This window comes from Macaca mulatta, chromosome 7 (genome assembly GCF_049350105.2).
Source record: "Macaca mulatta isolate MMU2019108-1 chromosome 7, T2T-MMU8v2.0, whole genome shotgun sequence".
Taxonomy (NCBI): domain Eukaryota; kingdom Metazoa; phylum Chordata; class Mammalia; order Primates; family Cercopithecidae; genus Macaca; species Macaca mulatta.
Window position 1 is genome coordinate 53,227,598 of NC_133412.1, and position 20,995 is coordinate 53,248,592.

Genomic DNA, 20,995 nt, shown 5'->3' on the forward strand with positions numbered 1-20,995 from the left:
GTCTTTAATTTTGCCACTCAAAACATTCTGGTTTGTTGCTTTTTATATTTCTTTATGGGTATAAACATTTTTAAAAGTAGAATCATAATATATAGTCTTTTGTCACTATGTTGTGGGCATATTTGTATGGCAGTAAATATATCCTCGGCATCATCTGTTTTAAAAGCTCAATGTATATATTAAGCTAATCATTGCCACCCCTGAAGTAAGTTGTCTTTTATATATATATATATTCTAATGGACTTGAGCAAGCATTTTTGGACTGAATTCATAGAAGTAGAATTTCTGGAGGAAAATAACATATAAAACAGTTTGAGGATTTTTAAGAAATTTTCAAATTATCCTGCAGAAAAATTGGTTCAGTTTATACTGCCACCAACAGGAGCAGAGCTCCAGTTTCCCCCTTCCATTTGCCCTCTTTGCTGGTATTTAAGCAGAAAATCTCATTGTTTTCATTACATTTCTTTGGTTTCTAGTGCTTTCAATTTTTCTTTTCTTTCTTTCTTTTTTTTTTTTTTTTTCTTTTTTAGATGGAGTCTTGCTCTATTGCCCAGGCTGGAGTGCAACAGTGTGATCTTGGCTCACTGCAACCTGCATCTCCTGAGTTCAAGCCATTCTCCTGCCTCAGCCTCCCAAGTAAATGAAATTACGGGTGCCCACCACCATGCCTGGCTAATTTTTATATTTTTTAGTAGAGACAGGGTTTCACCATATTGGTCAAGCCGGTCTTGAACTCCTGACCTCAGGTGATCCACCCGCCTCGGCCTCCTAGTGTTGGGATTACAGGCGTGAGCCACCGCACCAGCCTTGAATCTTTTTTATATGCTTATTGGCCATTTTTATTCCTGTGGAAAGTGCCTGTTTTCCATTGCCTATTTACTGGCCAACCTCCAAAGTCACAATTCACTTAATTTTTATCCTGTTGATTGAAAGCATTTTAACTTAGTGATTTTAATGTAAACAGGAGCAGGACAGACTGTAATTATCTAGATCTTGCTCTGTCACCCAGGCTGGAGTGCAGTGGCATGATCATAGCTACCACAGCCTGGTACCCCTGAGCTGAAGCAATTTCCCTACCTCAGCCTCCCAAGTAGCTAGGACTACAGGTGTGTGCCACCATGCCCAGCTAATTTTTAAAACTTTTTGTCGAGATGTAAATTCGTTATGCTGCCCAGGCTGGTCTTGAACTCCTGACTTAAAGTGATACTACCACCTTGGCTTGCCAAAGTGCCGGGATTACAGGCGTGAACTACTACTCCCGGCCAAGAGCTCATTTTGTTTGCTAGTGGTGTTCTTGGTATCTTTTCATATTTGAGGCATGGGTGCTAGTGCTGAAGTATTACATTCACCATCCGGGGTTTACAGGACCTTTGTTTTAATATTGAACAGATAGAAGTGTTTAGTTCCGCATTTTTGCAGGTATACAGAATGTGCTTACCAGGCCTCTGCTTTATACCCATTGAAAGCAAGAAGTAATACAGTAAAACTTTGCCTGGCTAGAGGCTGTGAAAGAATGGAGTATTCTGGTTTAATTCTATTAACTTGGAAGTATGAAGGTTAAAAGAATCCAAAACTTACATTTCCTGTTGAATGCAATTTGAAAATATAGCCAACGATTCCACTTTTCTTCTCTAGTAAGTTTGGACATTCTGATCTACTTGGTGTTTTATTATAGAACTGCTAGTGTGCCTGTGACTTACGTTGTGAAGATACGTTTTTAAAACTTGAGAGGTAAGAGGGTGTAAATCGTATTGTATGAGATCAGGCTGGATGAGAACTGACACTTGTAAATATACTTTTTAGACTGAATCTCTGAATGCCACTTTTTTCTTATTTAACTCATAAAAATAAAACACATTGGATGGAGGGTGGGAGTAGGAAAGAGATTTATGTCTTTTAGTTGTATGTCATTCTTTCATGTCAAGACAGAACATTTGGTATCCCTGGCTTTGGATCTACAGAAGGAAACACATTTTTCTACCTACTATATGCCAGAGGTTCTTGAACATCTGGAGGGATTACTGCAGCACAGATTGCTGAGCCCTACTCCAGAGTTTCTGATTCACCAGGTCCAGGGTGGGGCCTGAGAATTTGCACTTATAAAAAGTTCTCAGGTTCTGCTAGTGCTGCTAGTCCAGAGACTACATTACTGAGAGCCACTCTTGTCTACTAACTGTAAATTGTAGAACTTTAGGAAATAGCTTAGTTTGGTGTGGGAAAAGAAGCTCACAGGTTATGGAGCAAATCATGAAAGATTCAACCCTTGATCCCAGCCTAGTGTGGAATTCAGGTACAAGCAATACACAGTGACATAACACAGTTCTTGGTTTTCATGACTATAAGTCATAGCCAAGTATCAAGTGAGAAATTCAGTTTCATTTGCAAGGTTTAGAGAGGCCAGGTGATTCTAGAAAAAGAGGCCTTGTATTTGCTTTAAAATGGAAAAGAGCTTTGAGTGCTTATTAAATTGAAAATTTTGTGTTTTTCTTTATTTTATTTTATTTTTTTGGTGATGGAGTTTCGCTCTGTCACCCAGGCTGGAGTGCAGTGGTCTGATCTTGGTTCAGTGCAACCTCCGCCTCCCGGGTTCAAGTGATTCTCCTGCCTCAGCCTCCCGAGTAGCTGGGATTACAGGTACCCACCACCATACCTGGCTAGTTTTTGTATTTTTAGTAGAGATGGGGTTTTACCACTTTGGCCAGGCTGGTCTTGAACTCCTGACCTAAGGTGAGCCACAGCACCCAGCCCAAAAGCTTTGTGTTTTTAAAGATATTAGACATGTTTCTTGTTTTAAAAAAAATCTTAATAATGTAGGAGAATAAGAAAAATGTTTTTCCAAAAGAGAGAAATCATTGTGATTATTTTACCTTATTGGAATGTTGGATAATATAGCCTCCTTCATTAATCATCAAACATACTATGGATTTTCCATTTTTATAGGATTTGTGTCTCAGTTGAGGTAATACTGGTAATTATTGTACTCCATTTGAAGATGAAAAATGTAGGCCAAAATCATAGACCATGCATAGAAGCTGGATAATGAAGACAGCACTGAGGAACATGTGGACACACACACAGAGATACACATATGTACACAGAATAAACACATATATTTTTTGAAGTTTATTTTTAAAGTTTTAAAGCAAAAGCTGGCCCCTCTCCTCTCCTGGAATGGGCAGCCCATCCCATCTCCTGGATTAAGCAGGCCCCGCCCCTCTCCACAAGTGGGTGGGGACAGCAGTTGCAGAGGCAGTTTTCCTTGTGATGCCACAGGTTCCTCTGGACACACTGCTGCCTAGCCACACCTCCTTTCCCTTTCATCTTTCTCATTGACCAATGGGCTTGGAGCATTAAGGCCACGCCCCTATTCTGTGTTCTAGTGGGGCCCTGGTTACCCCTCCTCTGGCTCAGTCACACAGCTGCCTGGTAGATAACTGGAGGTGTTTGCTGATGTGGCCCCAACCCTGCCTCCCTCCCAACCCTGTGATGTTAGAAGAAACTTGTCAGAGCAAATTGGGAGCAGCCAAGAAAAAGGTAAAACGAACCAGGTCTTGGCCCCTCAACCCAGCCAGAGATCCCTTCCAATGACCAGACCTCTGCCAGAGTCCATACCACTCCTGAGGCACACTGGGCTGGGTCCCTCCACCCCGGCATCTCTGGGCTCCCCGCACCAAAGTCTCAGGAGTTAGCCCCACGCCTTCAGCAAGCAGCCCAGCTCCTGCCCTCTCCAGTCACTCCAGGGTGACTTTGGACGGGTGACTCCTGGGGCTCCCCACTCCATACTCGGCCCTCACGCCCTGCTGCCACAAGCCCGACCTCCCTGGGTTCTTTGGGCTCACCTCACCAAGAACCTGGGTCTTGCAGCCCCAACACCCGCCCATTGCCAGTCATCCCTGGGTGACTTTGGGCTGGTGATTCCTGGGGTTCCCTGCTGTAGACTCTGCTCTCCTCTCCTGCTGACCCAAGCCCAACCTCCCTCGGTTCCTTGGGCTGGCATCTCCAAGGAGCTGGGTCCCAGCCCTATGTCCCCCTCCCCCATCATTGATCAGCGACTCAGCCATTGCACTGATGTGGTTCCCCCTACCCTAGGAGGAGTGGAATGTAGTGATGTCACAGTCCCCCTAGGAACTGTCATTACTGCTGCAAGACCGGCCTTTGATCTTACGCTCTGGTTGCAGCACAAATTTCCAGCTAGAAGGGGAATGGGGACTACAGGACCTAGGAGCAACAGGTTTCAGGCTGCCTTACTCCCTTCATATAGACATTGACAATGTGAAAAGCCTACACTTCACCCATGAGCTCAAAACGTTGACAGTGTCTCTGGGCGGCAATGGGAGAACAGGTTTGGGTTGGTTTTCTCCCAGGCTTCTACTCTCCAGGGAGACTTTAACATTACTTTCTGAGTTCTCCACCTCATATTCTTTCTCCATGGTTCTGGGACCAGACTGCCCTTCAGTCAGTGATCTCTGAAGTGAGATTTGCTCATCTTCTGTGGAATAGATCTTGGGAAACTGAACTTGACAGCTTGAATCTTCCTCATATCATCTCAACCTGGGTACTTTGAGTGCCACAGGATAAATGTGGGAGATCTTTCTGAAGCATCAGTTTCCCTTGATTCTCTTGAGAGAGAAAAAACATTAATGTACTTAGGGATGACTGTCACATACGTTTCTAAGAGTATACCAGACTTCTCTCTGAAATGAGGCCTGGGTGTCCTCTTTCTGATAAATTCCCAGATTTAACAAAAAAGCTGCCTTCTGCCATGAGGACACATTGACATAAAATTTGAGAGGTACTGGTGTACTTCTTCACACTAACAGATGTGTGAGGATGTATGACTAAACCACACAGCGTACAGTTCCTGCCTACTTAATGTTTACTTTTCTACCTCTGCTTCTGGTTTTGGTCCCTGGAAGCTGCTGAATCGTGGCAAAATCCCAGAGCTTGGAGTCAGAAGACTGAATTTAAGTTCCATTATTGCCACCCCCCGACTTTTTTTTTAGCCATAATATCAATCCCTCTCAGTCACTAAGTTATTGTGACAACACCTTGTACAGTTGTTGGTGGCATTAAATCAGATGGTGTATAGGAGTATTTTGTAAAAACTGTAAAGGAGGATGTGGCTGTAGGGGCTGGTAGTCCTCATGAGTATGACTGCTCTTCTTTCCCACAGCTAAAAGAATATCAGCAGAGGAACAGCCCTGGTGTTCCGGCAGATGAAAAAGAAAAAAACTGGCCGTAGCCCTGAGACAACCACTTCTGGTGGTTGCCACTCACCTGGGGATGTGAGTCTTGGCTGGCCAGGCTCCTGGGTACAGGGGGTCCAAGGGGCAGTAGAGGGTAATTGTTAAGATTGCCGGGTACTGGTTAAGAATTTTGGGTTTGAATCCTCCCTCTCCATCTGCTAGGAATCTGATTTATGGCAAATTGCTTGAGCTCTTTGGGCCTCTCTTTTCACATCTGTAAAATAGGGGTAGTATTGTTTGACTTCCATTTGTGAAGTTTAAATGAGATTTCTTATTGTTTTTATGTTAATCTTTAGTACATGGCCTGCTGTAAACACCCAGGACACCCAGGAAATGGTCATTGCTGTTTGATTTTCCTCATCCCCAGTCTCAAGGGGAACCTGGGCCAGTGAGCACAGTCACTTGCCATCAGGCTGTCCCTTTAGGAGTCACCAAAGGGGGCTCCAGTGTGTGGCGAGGAAACCCCAGGCACTAGGAGTAAGAGAAGATCTAACTTGCCACCAGCTTGCTGGGTGACCACAGAAAAATCACTTCTTCCCCTGGGCCTCAGTTTCCTCCTCTGTAAGATGATACTGGATAAGATCAGTGTCTTTCAAACTTGCTTTTTAGCTGGAGCCCCCTTAGTTCAAGTGAACCCTTACTCAGAAGTCTGGTTTTATTAATGGAGGTGGAGGTCTGGAGCATTACCAGATTCATCGCCCACATCCTGGGACTGAGGAGAGGGGTCCAGTGAGTGTGTTAAGAGCTGCATTGGTCAGGTGACTCCACTCTGACTGCATCGCTCGCGGACTTTTCCATCTATTTGTTCCTGCCCCTGGCAAGGCAGCAGGTGGCCATTTGGAAGAATGGCACAGGCCATGGTTTTAGTCTCCTCTGCTCTTCCTCAGCATTTCGTTTTCCTGAACCCACATCTTCCTCCTACCCTGACTTTCTTGCTTCTCTCTAAGCCACTTCTGTCTTTCTCCCCCTGCCCTTGTTTTCCCCTTGTCACCTCCTATAGATTCAGGACATTCTGAAGGTGCTGGTGTCCAACCTTAACCATTCCAGTGGGGTAGCGCTCCCCCATTGCACAAGTGGAAGGTGAGGCAGTGCCAGGACCCCTCTCTGGCTTGCTCTCTCCAGCTGTGCATGCCCCTGAGGCTTCTCCGGTTTGGGGGATACTTTGCCTCTGGCTTATTTTATTTTGCTGCCATTAACCTTCAGCCTGTTTATGTCTTCTTCTTCACCTGTTTGATTGATTGGGTTTTTTCCTTCCCTGCATCTTTTATTATCTTGGAAATGGTGAGACATACCTTAAAGTTTAAAAGTAATTTGGGAATAATGTACAGAGCAGACATGTGGGATTTGGGGCTTTATTTTATTTTATTTGAGACAGGGTCTCACTCTGTCACCCAGACTAGAGTGCAGTGGTGTGATCTCGGCTCACTACAACCTCTCCCTCCCAGGTTCAAGCTATTATCTTGCCTCAGCCTCCTGAGTAGCTGGGATTACAGGCACCTGCCACCACACCCGGCTAATCTTTGAATTTTTAGTAGAGATGGGGTTTCACCATGTTGGCCAGGCTGGTCTTGAACTCCTGATCTCAAGTGATCCACCTGCCTCAGCCTCCCAAAGTGCTGGGATTACATGCATGAGCCACCATGCCCGGCCCTTTGCTGTTTTTATACTTTCTCTATATCCATAACTGTTTCCCTGTACGTTTTTTTTTCTTTTTTAATTTCTCATTTCTATTACCCCTGCATCATCTGCTACCCTGAAGGATCTGGAGGTAAGAGGCCCTGGGCCGAGGCGCAGTGACCCTGCAGGCCAGTCCTCCAACCTCCTCTCACAGCGGGAGCTGGGTGCCCCTCTACCAGCTGAGACAGCCCACACACACCCCAGCCCTAATGATTGTTCTCTCTACCTCTCCCCGCAATCCTCCTCCTACTCCTCCTCTGTGCATGTGCATCAGAGCCGGAACCAAGAACTAGCAGTAGCCCTGGACTCAAGCTCCGCAACCATCAATCAACTCTATGAAAACAGAATCATTGGTAAGAGTCCATTGGGGTCCCCTGATTCCATGCTGCCAATCCTGGGCTTTAGTTTCCCCTTGGGGCTCTGAAGAAAGGGGCGGAGGGCCTCTGGTGCCAAGGGCAAATGGGGAGCTGGAGCACCCAGTCCTCACCTGGGGGAACCCCAGAACAAGGAGCATGCAGCATGGCTCTTCTGTCGCTGCCCTCTTTGCCAACTCTCTCTTCTTCAGACACCCCTGCTCCAGTCCTTGCCACACACACCCTGGGGTTGTCACCTCTCAGGGAAGTACTAGTCTGACTGGTTGTCAAGGACCCCGTATTTCTGTCCTGACTCAGTCCCTAATTTGCTCCTTGAGTCTGGACAAGCCACCTCTCCTCCTTGGGCTCCTGTTTCTGGAGGAGGTAGAGCATCAAAGGTCTCTGTTAGTTCTGAGAGTCCGAGATTTCAAGGTCCCTAGAACGGAAACCTCAGGGCCAAGGGCTCCTGTCTGTCCTTTTCTGTCCTGTATCTCTGCTGTGAAGAACCGTACCTGGTTCATACATGCTCATTAAATGTTTGTCGAATGAACGCATCTTTCTAAATCACAAGCTGGCGGAAGGGTGGGCCTTTCTCAGACTCCGTCTCTAGAGGTTTGTGTTACTGTCCTTTTGAGAGAATCCAGATTCAGACTTTGAGTTCCGTGGCTGTGGGCAAAAACCAACAAAGACCCAAATCCTCTGTCTTTGGGAGCTTGAGGAGAGTTGACCAGTTCGTGTTGCCATTGGGTCTGAGAACTTTGCCTTTAAAATCCATTCCTGGCCCCTGCCTATTGCTTCCTCATCTGGGGAATAGAGTTGAGGGGGCCCCCCTCAGTCACCTGAATTTGACTGTCCCCACAGAAACAACAGAAGAAACAAGTGGAATATCAGCTGGAAGAAGTAACATGATTTCTTTGCACACAACATGACTGCTGGGTTTGGGGGGCACTCAGATGTAGAGGCGCCAGTCCCGTCTCACCCACTCCCAGCCTGGGGAAGAAGACTCACCCCTCAGATTCCACCCCATGCCTGCAGGGTCCCTGAAAACCTGGTCCCATGGGTGTGCCTGTCCTGGGGCATTGGTGGCATGCTGGGGGCATGTCTCTTGCTGTGCCATCTCTGCCTCCCCCGGGTAAGAGCTCTGTCTTCCTCTTCCTACAGGAAAAGAAAGCAAACAATGACATACACAAAGCACAGACGGAGCAGTTAGAGGTGAGTGGAGGGTGGGGAGTTTTCTCCTGTCCTCCGGAGAATGTTTCTTTCCGTCTCTTTCAGCACTTGCTTGGCTTTTCTCCCAAACGTTCAATTCCAGACAATCAACATCCTCACATTGGAAAAGGCAGACTTGAAGACCACCCTTTACCATACTAAACGTGCCGCCAGACACTTCGAAGGTGAGAACGTGGGCACCCCATCATCCTTCAACCTGGCACTTTGACAGGTCTTTAGGGGGAGTCCTTTGGGCCCCATCTCAACCTCTGCCATTACAGAAGAGTCCAAGATCTGGCCGGCCGCCTGCAATCCTCCTTACAGCGTATTCAAGAATTGGAGCGGGCTCTCTCTGCTGTTTCTGCACAGCAGTGGGAAGAGGACAGGGTGAGTCCAACCAGCTGCCCCGTCCCCTGGCAGCCTGGCTTCCCAGATGGAGGAGTGAGCCTAAAGGTCCCTTCTGCAGGATGCAGTGTCCTGCCCAGAAGGCAGCATGCTCATTTCTCACTGCTTTTGTGTATGGTTGTTAGAGGCAGCCTGGGGCTGAGTCAGCTGCTGTGGGTGAGTTGGGGGCACTGTGGGGAGTGAACACTGGATGCAAAACTCGGAGGCCAAGTGCCTGCCCTGCCCTTACCTGGCTGTAGCCTTGGCCAAGTCCTAGGTGGGGTATTGGGTACTTGTACTGTGAAGGTACAGAAGAGGACCTTTAGTATGTCACCATTTCTGTAGAGAGAGGAAAGATGTGTGTGTGTGTGTGTGTGTGTGTGTGTATGTACTATGATAATATACATGAAACATGTCTGCAAGGGTTCATAAAAACCTCAGGAGAGAGTAACAGGGCGGCTGGGAGACACTTCCCTTCTGTACCTTCTGAGTTTTGAACTATGTGAATGTATCCTCTTTCCAAAAAGCGAACAAAAGATTAATTTCCCACTTCCTACCTGTGCCCCTACCCACAACAAGAAAAATGGGCTTAGAGAATTGGGTATACCTGGATGTTCAAATCCCAGCTCTGTCTGAGTGATCTTAGACAAGCACTTAACCTCAAATACTGCATGTTTTTCATGTACACAATAGAGGTAATCCTAGTAACTGTCTCATATGATGGTTGTGAGGATTAAATAGGATTGTTAGCATGGTACCTGGTGAAGCACTCCGTTAAGGTTCAAACAGTGGTAGTAATAACACTAGCAATATTATCTGATCTCTCTGGGCCTCTGTTAGCCAGCTATAATTCAATCTCTTTCCCTGTCCCTTCCAAGTTTACTGAGTTCTTTTAAAAACCAGGCCACGGGCTTGGAAATGCCTTGATCTTTACTGACCGAGTTGTATATTGAGCCTAGCCCTAGCCCTTTTAAGGGGCACTGCCCGGGCTCGCCACATCAAAACTTCTCACTCTTCACCATCCAGTCCTCGAGCCGCAGTGAAGCCGTCCTCCAGCGGCAGTTCCGGCAGACCTTAAAGGAGCGGGCGCTGCTGAACGCACACGTGACACAGGTGAGGCTTTGCAGAGGGAGGGATGTGGAGGGAAGATGACCCCAGGGGACCAGGAGCAGGTGAGGACCAGTGACAGCCCTTCCTCACTTCTGTGGCCATTCTTGCAGGTGACAGAGTCACTTAAACAAGTCCAGCTAGAGAGAGACGAATATGCCCAACATATAAAAGGAGAGAGGGCCCGGTGGCAGGAGAGGATGCGGAAAATGTCGGTGGAGGTGAGACCTGACCCTTCAGCCCCCACCTTAGATGGGTCACTGGATCTTTCTGGGCATCTGTAAAACGGGAATGGTGTGACCTGGGAGCAGGACGGGCATCACAGGGCTGTGGGGTGGCTTAGAATGCCCCAGGCAGGTGGGTGGATGGAAGGGATTTGAGGCAGTGGAAAAGAGGTCTGTGCCAGGATTCAGCATGTCTTGTCATCTCCGTGAGCCTCAGGGTCCTCATCAGCAAAGAGGGAGGAGTGCCCGTTGTCAGACACCCACAGTGCTCTCTATCTGACATGGCTGGGAAATTGGCTTCCATCGGGTGTGAGGAATCATTAGCAGTGAGGCCAAGTTTGGGAAGCCTCAGAGGAGCTGTGCGTCAAGAGTAGGGTTGGTTTTTTTGAGAGGCGGGGGTTGGGGAATCCAGAGGCCCTCATTGTCTGCTTCCTTTCTCAGCTGAGCCCCCATCCCCAGTGCCCCCAGCAGGGCCCTCTGAAGTGGAGCAGCTACAAGATGAGGCCAAACACCTGAGGAAGGAGGTGGAGAGTTTGGTGGGAAAACTCCAATCCCAGGTGGAAAACAATCAGGCCTTGAGTCTCCTGAGCAAGGAGCAAAAGGAGAGGCTTCGGGAGCAGCAGGAGAGGCTGCAAAAGCAGGAGGAGAGGCTGCGAAAGGAGGAGGAGAAGCTGCGAAAGCAGGAGAAGAGGCTGTGGGATCAGGAGGAGAGGCTGTGGGAGAAGGAGGACAGGCTATGAAAGCAGGAGGAGAAGCTGCAAAAGCAGGAGAAGAGATGCACACTCTCCCAGAACCACAAGCTCGACAAACAGCTGGCCAAGCCACAGTGCGGCTTCAAGGAGCTGGTAGGTTGCCCCACCTGGGGAGCCTGCCCTCATCCCTAGCCCTCCAGGCCTTTGTTTCCCCACCTGTAAAATGGGGCAGAGTAACCCTCACATGACATGGTACTTCGAAAGGCACCTGTGAGCCAGAGCTCATCAGGCCCTGCTCTGATGGCTGTGGGGGAGAGGGGATGATTTTTCTAACCTGCTTCCACCCTTCCCGCTGACATGGGAGACAGACACCAAGTTCTGGGGTCTCCAGCTGCAGTGGATGGCCACTGATTGCTTCTCTCTGTCCAGAACATGAGAACAAGAGCACACTGCAGTTGGAGTAGCAAGTAAAGGAGCTGCAGGAGAAGCTGAGCAAGGTGAAGGAGATGGTAAGCTCTGCCCCATCCAAGAAGGGCTGGGAGACAGGTACCAGCCTCTGGGGAGGGGAGGTGCCAGGCCAAAGGCAGCTCCAACTGTGGGGCAAGTGACCTTAGCACGCTCCAGGGCAGCCCTATGTCTGTTTGTTGCCTCCTGCCCTCTGACTTTTAGAGGTGGGTAGCCCTGGGCTCCTCCCAGGTCTGGACATCATCATCCCAGCTAGAGGCATGGATTTCCCCAATCACAGGGGAAGAGACAGTGGTATAAGAGGCTTCTTATGCTGGGCATGGTGGCTCATCCCTGTAATCCCAGTACTTTGGGAGGCTGAGGCAGGAGAATCACTTGAAGTCAGGAGTTTGAGACCAGCCTGGCCAACATGGCAAAACCTCATCTCTACTAAAATTACAACGACAAAAAATTAGCCAGGGATGGTGGCACATGCCTGTAATCCCAGCTACTCAGGAGGCTGAGGCATGAGAATCACTTGAGCCCAGGAGGTGGAGGTTGCAGTGAGCTGAGATTGCACCACTGCACTCCAGCCTGGGCCACAGAGTGACGCTCTGTCTCAAAACAAAACAAAAAAGCCTCCTTAGATTAGAACTGGATTCTGGCCTCAGTCCCACTGGTCACCATTCAACTACTTTTCATCTCTAAGTCTCTGTTTCTTTAGCTTCAAAAGGAAGTTAGCATTTTTCTTATGGAGGTGCTGGGGATTAAATGAGAGAACACATGGAAAGCATTAGGCATGGAGCACACTTAGCAGATGGTGATTGGCTCCCTCCAGTCTGTGGTCTACAGTTTAAATGGTGGGAAGAAGACATGAGATTTGAGGCTGGGGAAGGAGGCATGGGGTTCTAGGCAAGGGAGGAAGTCTCTAAGGCCTGGAGCAAGAGGCCAGGGGCCTGGGCAGGTGACAGAGCCCCCACAGTGCCCTTGTTACCCTATTAATGGGCCCAGAATCTGGAAGCCAGCCACCACGTGCCCTCCTGCCTAGGGCCTTCCTGCAGCTGGAGCTGAAGAGCCAAGAGTCTCAGAGTCTGCACAGCAGCAGCGAGACTAGTACCTGGGTCACCCGCAGCAGTACGTGGCCCCCTATCAGCAGCTGACCTCTGAGAAGGAGGCGCTGCACAGGCAGTTACCACTACAGACCCAGCTCATGGACCTGCAGCAGCAGGAAACTCGGGGCAAAGCGGTGGCTGAGATGGCCTGCCAAAAGTTGCAGGAGACCCAGGGGAGTGAGTTGCTGAGGACGGGGCCCCCGAGGGGGACGACCTGGCAACCTCTGTGCCTTCTCACTCTGTTTCCCGTCCCATTAGGAGCACCTAGAAGCTGCCAGCCAGTGGAACCAACAGCTAGAGACCCAGTTGAGCCTCATGGCTCTCCCTGGACAAGGTACAGGAGACCACTCAGGGGAAGAGGAGAGAGCCCCAGGAGGAAGGGGGGACTGTCAGCAGCATAGGATCAAGGAGCTGGAAGAGACCTTTAGAACATCTGGTCATTTTGCCAACTGGGTGTCTGCACTAAGTTCGGCATCAATCGGGTGACCTCCTGGCAGCAGGGGGCCACCAGGTTGCCTAAGGATGAGTGAACTGGCCCAGATCAGAAAGGGAGCAGGTCAGAACTCCCGCACCAACCGGTAGTGTGACTGTGCCTGGGCAATATAGCAAGATCTCGGTTCTTAAAAGGAAAAATAAAGAACAGCAGCTCATTCCCCTCTGGGGAGGGGCTGGCTCAGGGTTACACAGTGAGGGTGGGGACAGAGGTGGGCCCACAGTGCCTCCCTTGTTGGGTTGTCTGAGGACCCCTCTGGCCACCTCCCCACAGGAGATGGAGGAGGACATCTGGACAGTGAGGAGGAGGGGGTGCCTCGGCCTATGCCGAGTGTCCCAGAGGACCTGGAGAGCCGGGAAGCCACGGTGAGTCTCACTTTCCCTGTGCCCACGTTGCCACCTTCCTCTGTGGTCCCTCCCAGGCCCCCTTATGCTCTTGGTTTCCCCGCCTTCTGATTTCTCTGGACCTTCACCCCTTCCGGGAGCCAGTGGTCAGACACCACTTCACCTGTGACCAACAGGTGCACTCTCTGAGGCCCCAAGGGAAGGGGCTGTGCTCCACCTCCCTGCCCCATTTGTTCTGTGTATGCCCCTACAAGAATACTCACCTCTTGCCTTCAAGTGGCATTTTCAACTCCGCTGGAGCCAGTTTCCAGGAGGAGCAGGCACGGCTATGTGGGCAGCGGAAGGTGTGAAGGCTGTGCTGCCTGCACCTGGCTCACCTGGTGGCCTCGGCCTGGAAGGAGCCAGAGGAGAGGCCCCAGCCTCAGGGACTGTGTTTGAGTTTGTGTGTGGGGAGAGCTACTGGGCCCTGAGGGAGGCCATGGAGAAGGTGAAGGTGAGTGAGTCCTGGCATGGGCCAAGAAAAGTGGAGGTGGGGCAGGACAGGTCACTCCCGAGATATGACCAGATTATTTTGGCTGCAGAGTGGCTTTATGGACCTGCGAAAGGAGAAGGTGGACAGGATGGAGCAGGTGGAGAACCTAAAGCTTGGATTCATCCAGCTCTCTGGAGCAACAGATGGCATGAGTGAGCGGGAGGCCACGGCATGGGCACAGGGAGCTGCAGGGCCATTGGAGGGGCCCCGGCGTCTGAGCCCTGTCCTCTTGCAGGAGAGTACATCACCATATATGGGAGCCAAGGGGCAGTGCCAAACACGCGGCACCAGGAGATGGAGGATATCATCAGGCTGGACCAGAACGAGGAGGAGATGAAGGTAGGGCATGCAACATCTTTGCGGGGGTGGGGGTCAGCATGGGCACTGGCGCTGGATCCAGAGTGGCATCTGAGGACCCCTCCATTCAGGTGAATCTACTGGAGCTGCAGAAGCTGCTGTTGACACTTGTGGGTGACCATGAGGGACATGACAAATTCCTCCCTGCTGCCCACAACCCTGCTGATGAGCCTGCTCCAGGGGCCCCAGCCCCCCAGGAGATTGGGGCTGCTGAGGAGCAGCCTGGTGAGTGGAGCCCTGAGGCGGGGTGGACAGGCAGGAGCAAGGGAGGCTCACACTGCACTCAGACCCCCACCTGCCTCTCTCCAAAGATTTTTATGAGGTGAGCGTGGTGGACAGCGTGGAGCCTGCACCAGGAGAGGCCAGGGAGGGTTCTCCCCGTGACAACCCCACCTCACAGAAGATCGTGCAGCTGCTTCCTGTAACGCAGGACACCCAGGAGCACCCAGGCTTGGCCAGCAAACCCTGCATGCCATTCTTTTACTGGGCAGCTGAGAACAGAGATAAACATCATCATCACCTAAGAGCTGGTCAAGAAATTGAAAAAACAGCAACCAAAAGTTATGGGGTTAATCTCCTACACAATTCATTTACTTCATTTGAATGTTAGAGCTCCTCATGTTTATTTATGTTTCTAATTTACAGTTTAAATTTATTTGTAGAAAGTTAAGGGAGAGTGGGTCTTTCCCTGATGTTCACTCTGGCATCCTTCAACATTTTTGTTTTTAATTTGATAATTGTAGGTCATTAGCTCGCATATCGAGTTTGCCTTTACATGGTGGGAGTTCAAACACACAAAGACCCACTATTTGCACAAAACTATTCTTGCTGGTTTGGAATAGGCTGCCATGCTTTTTAAATGTTATTGCAGCATGTATACTCATTACAGAATTCAGATAAAATTTGCTTATGTTCTGCTATTATGTTTGATCGATTCCTAATCACAGTGAGCTCTTCATTAGCTCAATACGTGGTTTGCCCTCAAGTGCACACTGTTTCTTACTTTGTAATATGCCACTGTGAGTACTGACATTTAGAGTTGTTTAAAGGCCGAGAACTGGAAACAGATTTTCCCCTATTTTCTGTGTATTGGGGATGGGAGTAATAACATTTTGGGGAGCTTTTTAAATCTCACAGAAGAGGAAAGTGGCCTGCTCTGGCAGGTGTGTGCAGGATAGAGTGTGATTCATTTGTTCTGGTGCCAGGAATGAGCGCGGTTCTATGGTAGTTCCCTTAGGATTTGTACGTGCTCTGGGCTCATGAAGATATCGCAGCATGAGCTGCAGCGGTTGGACTCTTTCTCAATGACCTAAAAGGGATTATTTCTGAGGAATGAAAGGCTCCCGCCATTGACTGTGGATGTGGAAAATCTTTTCTAGCTTAGAGCATTTATATCTACAATACATTTTAAAGTCAGAGTTCATGTTACCTGTTTTAATCACATGACTACATGTCCCAGTACACAAAAGGGCACTGCTTGGCATTCTTCTTAGTGTATTTAGTGACGATCATAAGAAACACTTTCAGAGTTTAAATGTCCCTGGAACAGGCATACAGGCTCTAGTCAAGAATGAATTCGAGTGAAGGAAAGCTGTGTGACACCTGGCATTCCTCTATGTTCACGGAGCTTCTTTGAGGCTAGAAGACTGATTTTACCATCTAGACCTCTCTGGCTAATACCTATTCTTCAGCCACATTGGTTAATCTGACATAGGAATTACTTCTTTTCCTTGAATGGAAAACACTTTAAAAATAATAACAACCATTTTAATAAAGTAATACATGTGAGAGTATTTGTTGAAACAAAAAGCAGTTTTAGTGGACAGTGTTATACTACATTTGAAAATCAAGAAGTTTATGCAACTTAAAATATTTACAAACTGCAATGCAATCCACTGTTTGTGAATGTCAAAGTATTATGAGTAAAAGTATCTACACAATCACAGAATTATATTTCCTCACAAAGTTCTTTATGAAGAGTGAAATATGTTTTTGTACCTCTTGGTTTCAGTTAGAGGCATATTTTGTGCCATATTTATGTGCCTATACAGGATGAATGAATTATTTCAGTCATACATTGCCTAAATTGTAACTTTATGATGCTTGGGAAAGAATCAACAGCTAAAACTTCATGAAGTTCTAATGTCTATGTTCGAAAATATGTCACATTATTAGGATGTAGGGAGAGATGTGTGTGCACTCCCTGGGATGGGCATTTCTAGTCACTAGATCATCTCCATTTTCAGCATTTGACATCCTCATGATACTTTTATAAATATGACATTAATAGGAGAGCAATAATATGATTTTACAGATGGAATAACAGATTTGCCTGCATTCACTGAAAGAGTGCAAATATTGGGTCCTTGTGACTTCAACTGACTCTTCCAAATTGTATGAATTTATCAATGTATTAGATAAACCCAGTTTCAGAATGATAAAGAAAAACTGTTAGACCAAATAATGTGGCTAATTAACAGTGGTACAATTTCTAGCCTATTTAAAATGGACTTAAGGTCCTGTTCTTGCCTTCTATTTTGTGAACTTGCCGCTTTTGCATTATTTGAGTTCACTTGAAAGACTGTTACTTTAAGTCCATTTTAAACCCTCGGGCTAGAAATCTTACCACTGTTAATTAGCCACCTTCTTTGGTCTAACAGTTTTTCTTTATCATTCTGAAACTGGGCTTACCTAATACATTGAAAAATTATTTCAAGGAATTTTCATAGTTCAAATCACTTCACTTTTGCCTTGATAAATATAAATGACTAGGAATGTCCTTCAGATCACGTTTAGCATCTGTAACCAATCTGACAATAATGTGCTCATCAGGTACCTATGGGTGAAATCACACACTGGCATGTTGAAGCTGGATGTCAGTCTGGAAAAGAAATGTACTGTATTAACCAAAATACCACTCTTTGTGTAGATATTTTGTCCTATGTTTCCGAAAAAGCTAGAAAGAATGGAAATCCTATGATAATAACTTAAGTCTTCAAAGTGCATACAGTCTCTTGCGATACCTCATTCAGCCAAGTATTTATTCTCTTTCTTATTCAGTATAAGACAGCTTTCAATTTGCTTAGAAGGCAACATTAGAAGGTTAGAGTTCATCAGAAATATAGAATTTTAAAATGTGAGTTCAACTGAATAAATATGAATTTCTGTAGGAACTAAGGAATCAAAATACATATTTAAAGATTGCAATATATGGTCATTATTTTTAGAGTATCTGATTAAACCTGATAGGTTTTCCAGAAATGAAAAAAATCAGCTCTAAAACCAAAGCAGATTTTTAGAAAAATGTGAAAATGTAACTCAGCCCTATCCATAATACTTTCTCTAAACCTTTATCTTACAGAGTCACTTTAAAATAATATAACTATTGAAAAATATAACTGCTATGTTAATGTTGTGAAATAAGTTAAAACATCTTAAAATATGAATACTGTAGTTTAAAACAAAGAAACTGGGGGAAGGAAAAGTAGAGAAAGAGATGTCAATTCCAGTCCACAGCTTTATTTGCCAAGTTTTCTTAAAATGACTTTTACCAATTTACGAATTCCTGTCAACAGAATGTATAATGGAAATACTGAAAGACTGTTGTCTAAAGTGCCATTATTGACTGCTACTGTGATGCTACTGTAATGTAATAAATTAGGAAATTGTTGCAAAATGCTGTTTTTGCCTTCAAATTTTGTGTGTCTTGTAAACTATGTTGTTAAAGGTATTGAGTGTGCAAATCCCTGGCACGCTTGGCATGAGATCATCGGATTTTATTTTTACAAAATTGTAACTATGCAAGTGTGTTTATTGAAAGGACACAAACTAAAAAGAAGTTACAGGAATTTTAAAAGTGGGATGAGAAAGTTATTGGGATGAAAAATGTAGAAAAGTTGTGGCAAAAGAAGTTGTGGAAAAAAAGTAGAAAAATGTTTTGTGAAACATGTTTTAAAAAGTTATGAAAAGGAAGTCATGGAATTTTTTTTAAAAAAGTCATGGGAGAAAAATAAAAGCAGGCCCCTGTCAGCATAACCCTGGAGAAGTGGGGCTGGAGTCTCCACCACCACCATGTATCAACCACCCCTTCCCAGTCACCCCTTTACCATTAGGGTAGCAAGACAAGACCCCGTCTAATGGAGGGAGACAAACAGACCCTTTGCCACCTTGACCAGGGCTGAGTCCTTAAATTTCTGGACGGTGATGTTTGTTATTTAAGAGCCAGAGGCTGGTGGAGCTGGTTTGTTTGGAGGAGGCCTGATGGCCTCTCTACTCTCACCAAAGCAACTTTTCCCTCAGGGGGCTCCCATCTTCTTATTCAGAGAGGCAGCTGAGGCGGGACAGTGGGGCTAAGGGTAGAGTAGGCGAGGGCACGGGCTGCTGGGGTGGCCCTCCTTCCCCAGTGTACATATACTATCTGTGTAACATTTTGTATATTCTGGGGGGTAGGACCACCCCCTGTATCATACGTAGCAAAGGCTGGAGCTGGCATATGAGGAGGAGATTCTAATTGTTATTTACAGCTGGAAAACTTATTTATTGATATCATAGGATGGAGGAAGGAGGTGGGGATGGGGTCCTGCCTTCCTTGGTGGTGCGACTCCTGTTTATTTTGCTTTTCATTTCGGAATAAATGGATTTAGCCATACTGCGCAGCCTGGTGGGTTCCCATTTCCCTCACTGGGTCTTGGAGTTTGTGCCACTGAACGAGGAGCCCCAGAGTGTCTGAGCATGTCCAGCTGGGCTGTTGGGGACTTCCAGGCCTGTTAACTGTATGCTGTCTGGTGACACCTGGTGAATTTCATGGGGCCTGCTATGGCGCCTAGCCCTGACAGCCAACAGGCTCAGAAGCCTAATCTAGCGGTGGCCAGGAAGACAGACACCAGCACCGAAGGCCACTGACTTCCATCCACCCCAGGCGTCTTCCGTTCCATCCCCTTGCCTCCCTCTCCTGTCTGCACCCGGTGGCCTATTCTGTCTGTCCCTCCAGAGTGCTGGCTGTCCCACAGGCTCCTCCAGGCTGAGTTCATGGCCCTGCCCCCTAGTGGCCAGAGCCTGCTTCACAGGATAAGAGCCAGCTAAGTTCCAGGGGCTTTCCAGGAAAAGTGTCCCTTGGAAAGGCCTTTTCACTACTCCCAATAGCACCCTAGAAATGGCTTGGCCTTTTCCCTCCCCTGAACTCCACAGAGAACACAGCCAGCAGAGGACACATTCCCCGCCACCCAGAAATGGGTTTGATTCTCAGCTGAGGGATGGCAGGACTGATAGAGACTGTCAGGCCACACGGCTGCCTGCACAGCACCCCCATGCACCCCCATGCTTGCTCATATATATATATATGAGTATTTATAGATATTAATAGAACACAGCAGGGCATACCACAGAGTATTTATAGATATTTATAGAACAGGGCAGGGCATACCACAGAGTATTTATGGATATTTATAGAACAGGGCAGGGCATACCACAGAGTATTTATAGCTATTTATAGAACAGGGCAGGGCATACCACAGAGTATTTATAGATATTTATAGAACAGGGCAGGGCATACCACAGAGTATTTATGGATATTTATAGAACAGGGCAGGGCATACCACAGAGTATTTATGGATATTTATAGAACAGGGCAGGGCATACCACAGAGTATTTATGGATATTTATAGAACAGGGCAGGGCATACCACAGAGTATTTGTAGATATTTACAGAACAGGGCAGGGCATACCACAGAGTATTTATGGATATTTATAGAACAGAGCAGGGCATACCACAGAGTATTTATAGATATTTATAGAACAGGGCAGGGCATACCACAGAGGGGCACAAGTTTTCAGGAACGGTCACACCTGGATGTGTCAGCTCAGCACTACAACAGACTAAGTCACAGATGAAGGGGGCTGGCTTTGGGGCTGGGGAGCCACTGTCAAGTCACAGGACACCCGCCCAGCAGGCCTGGAAAGGGAGGCCTCCGAGAAGAGGAGGATCTGTTTGGAGGTTAAAGTGTGGCTGGGGCTCTCAGGATGGGGTGGACTTGCCTGACCCAATCAGCTGGCAGTTGGAGAGAAGTAGAGCAAAAATAGGAGAGAGAAAAGCAAGCAGAGAGCTGGTGAGGCAAGCGCAGAGCACTGGCGCGCCACAGGAGCTGTGGGAGGGCCAGGGAGGGGAGGGCGCAGGTGTGGGTGTGGCAAAGGTTCCTGGAAAAGGGGCTGGAAGGGAAAGGGGAGGAAGATGGAGGGAGGAGCCAGAGCTTCACAGGTAGTGCCTGGGGCTGTGGCAGCCCTCCCCAGCCCACACACGCTGGCCTCACCTATGGCACACAGGCAGTGCGCCCACAGTTCAGACCAATGCTCAGCCCCCTTGGGCTTCCCCCTTCTCTGGTCACCCTGTCTTCCAACCCACTGGCCCAGGGGCACCTCTTGTTTGGGGAGCCCCACCCAACAGCCAACTGGCCTGATAAGGAACACTGCTTGAACCAAAATGGTGAAGCTATAAGGGATGGATGGCTGGAGTGAGTGCCAGAGGCCCCTCTGAGTGGTCAGAAAGACCAGGGTCCTCTGAAGGGAGCCTGGGGAAGGCAGGGAGGGCAGGTAGCTGGATGCCACTGGCCATAGACTTATAAGTCTAAGACGGGAGCCTCAACTGGTTGCGGGGCAGGGGGGCTGCGGGTTTCATAGGTGAGGCTGGGCCCTTCCTGCTGGGAAAAGCAGAAGAGGGAGAGTCTGTGGCAGGAGAGGCAGGTGGGCTCACTAGGCAGAGCTCAGCTGGGCCAACAGGCACTGTGGTCCCGTTGGCTGAATAGCACAGGTGACCCCTAGGAGCAACT

At 47.8% G+C, this 20,995-nt stretch overlaps 1 pseudogene across 1 annotated transcript; it reads left to right on the plus strand.

Annotated features, from left to right (window-relative positions):
• Nucleotides 1-3,450: 3,450 nt before the first annotated feature.
• Nucleotides 3,451-17,850, plus strand: LOC100427673 (golgin subfamily A member 6A-like; annotated as a pseudogene). Its single transcript, XR_013395795.1, has 16 exons — nt 3,451-3,534; nt 5,174-5,285; nt 7,198-7,276; nt 8,138-8,176; nt 8,438-8,488; nt 8,589-8,682; nt 8,778-8,872; nt 9,896-9,982; nt 10,090-10,270; nt 10,642-11,049; nt 11,322-11,389; nt 12,707-12,782; nt 13,215-13,306; nt 13,867-13,969; nt 14,053-14,156; nt 14,246-17,850. The product of XR_013395795.1 is annotated as a golgin subfamily A member 6A-like (transcript).
• Nucleotides 17,851-20,995: the final 3,145 nt, after the last annotated feature.